Raw genomic sequence first — 3173 nt, forward strand, 5'->3', positions numbered from 1 at the left:
TTTCTAAGTGTCCTGTAGAGTTATTCATAGGTCCATCATTAGTCTGTAGAGATTTAGGAAGCATAATAATAGGGAGAATATGCCCTCATACTATGACGATAATGCAATGCTGCTTTTCAACTGTAACACCAGTGTTCCACTAGTGTATACACCCTTATGTTATACTAGGGTAATTGTGTTTCCATAGGTAGGGCTGACAGTGAAGACTTGTGAAGAACAGAATCAACAACCTTTGCATAATCAAAACAGTTGCTTTGTGAGAAGGTGTTAACCGTCAAAGGTGTAAACCCATGTACACTGTTAGCCATTGTTATGTAAATGCAGCCTGAAAAGCCCCAGCAGGCTTTGCCTTGGCCCCAAGTCAGAGCAGGTCCACCGAGGCCAAGGCCCTGTGAGTCCCAGGAGCCAACACAGGTAAATCCTCAGTGGAAATGCACCAATAGTGGGTTCACCCATAGATGGTGCTAACGGCTAATCAGTGACAGTTTGCCCAGGGAGTTGCTTGCGCTCTCACAAACTCAATGGGGTTATTGAAGACCAAGTCCCATACCACTCATACACTGTTCTAAATATTTTCTGCTGTGGAATTTTAACACACAGTCTTAACTGACAACTGCAAATAAGCCGTATAATGAAAATGTATACAATCCTTTCATAAGATGATATACTAACAGGAGGACAACAACCCAGAAATGTCAGTGTGTGTGTAGGCTGGTGATATGAGGACTGTTTTTTAGAACAATGGCAGGCTTTATTTTGAACAGAGTCAATCATTAGCTGGTCACTCCTTCAGTAACCAAGGTTCGACACTCACAAAGTGCTGTTATGTAAGCCAGATTCCACTGTCCTCAGGTCAGCTACCAAAGAACTGAATCATCTCCAACATGCCAGGGGTCATTGTAACATTGCACTACTATACAACAGGAGGTACAGTTAAGTGAATTTCAATAGTGTTCAAAATGTGTTCTTCTGAATCCCTGTGGCGACTGGAACCTACTCTATAGAGATGACCTGTCATTACAATGTATTCACTCCAGTTTCAGGTTGTGCACTTTCTTCCACATCCACATGTCACACGTCCTGGGGGTTGGTATAGCTGTTGTTACCGATAGTTACTGTAGGCCTATGTACTTCAGTTTTGTCTATTGTCTTATTTGTATTTAATGTGGTCCCAGTGATTTGTATTGCTGTAACCCACTTCCGTTCTTCATGTCTCGTCTTGACTTGCTTCATTCTAGATAATATGCCAAATATTAATAGAAAAATAAACAGTTCAGATGGATAAACATCACAATGATAATATGGGTGTATTTTAGACTGATCTATAGATGAAAATACATATAAAACAAACACAATAAACCAAACACAAACTAATATTGCTGCAGAGGGAATACCTCTCATCTGATACTTACTATACATGTATTGACAGATGACATTCAATAGTCAATTACATATTTTGATGGTGGTCCTATCTTTATTCATTTTTACCAGCTGTATATGGTGTATATACATTATAATGAGAGTGAAGGTCACCCTTGTAAGAGCTACACGATATATACAAAAGTATGTGGACACCCCTTCAAATGAAGGGATTCTGCTATTTCAGCCTCACCTGTTTCTGACAGGTGTATAAAATCGAGCACACAGCCATGCGATCTCCATAGACTGACATTGGCAGTAGACTGGCCTTACTGAAGAGCTCAGTGACTTTCAACGTGGCACTGTCATAGGATGCCATCTTCCAACAAGTCAGTTTGTCAAATTTCTGCCCTGCTAGAGCTGCCCCGGTCAACTGTAAGTGCTGTTATTGTGAAGTGGAAACGTTTAGGAGCAACAACGGCTCAGCCGCGAAGTGGTACGCCACACAAGCTCACACAACGGGACCGCCAAGTGCTGAAGCGTGTCACGTGTAAAAATTGGCTGTCCTCGGTTGCAACACTCACTACTGAGTTTGAAACTGCCTCTGGAAGCAACGTCAGCACAATAACTGTTTGTTGGGACCTTCATGAAATGGATTTCCTTGGCCAAGCAGCCACACACAAGCCTAAGATCAGAATGTGCAATGACAAGCGTCGGCTGGAGTGGTGTAAAGCTCGCCGCAGAAGCTGTAGAAACGCGTTCTCTGGAGTGATGAATCACGCTTCACCATCTGGCAGTCCGACAGACGAATCTGGGTTTGGTGGCTGCTAGGAGAACACTACCTGTCCCAATGCATGGTGCCAACTGTAAAGTTTGGTGGAGGAGGAATAATGGTCTGGGACTGTTTTTCATGGTTCGGCCTAGTCCCCTTAGTTCCAGGAAAGGAAAATCGTAACGCTACAGCATACAATGACATTCTAGACGATTCTGCGCTTCCAACTTTGTGGCAACAGTTTGGAGAAGGCCCTTTCCTGTTTCAGCATGACAGTGCCTACATGCACGAAGCGAGGTCCATACAGAAATGGTTTGTTGAGATTGGTGTGGAAGAACTTGACTGGCCTGCACAGAGCCCTGACCTCAACACTATTCGCCCAACATCTAATGCTCTTGTGGCTGAATAGAAGCAAATCCCAGAAGAGTGGAGGCTGTTGTAGCAGCAAAGGGGGGACCAACTCCATATTAATGCCCATGATTTTGGAATGAGATGTTTGACAAGCAGGTGTCCACATACTTTTGGTCATGTTGTGTATTTCCTTGAGGGCTCCAGACACTTCAACAAGTGGCTCAACTAAGCAGAATAGATTTCAACGATTTTTGTTTAACCAGCACTAAGACTGGACTAGATACATAACATATCCAAGCTCGCCAATTTCATATAAAATCCAAGGAATCACCGCCCTTAAAATCTAGAGCAGTATTACACCATGAACATAAAAAAAGAAAGTTCAAATGTTCAGTATAATGTGCCCTCCTGTTCCATCACCCCCACCCATCCCCCTCTCAACTCTCTGTGTGTGTGTGTGTGTGTGTGTGTGTGTGTGTGTGTGTGTGTGTGTGTGTGTGTGTGTGTGTGTGTGTGTGTGTCCATCCACTGGCCAGCTCTGGCAAAAACTGAAGCAGACATGGAGGCAGTATGAGAATGTGTGTGAGTGACAGAGAGGTGGAGTGGGTGGAAAGGGAGGAGGGAGGGAGTGTGGAAGAGGGAGGGATCAGCGAGGGAGGCAGCCCCAGCCCAGCCACAGTGGGAGGACTAT

The sequence above is a fragment of the Salmo trutta genome, chromosome 21 (genome assembly GCF_901001165.1).
Source record: "Salmo trutta chromosome 21, fSalTru1.1, whole genome shotgun sequence".
NCBI classification, from domain to species: Eukaryota; Metazoa; Chordata; class Actinopteri; order Salmoniformes; family Salmonidae; genus Salmo; species Salmo trutta.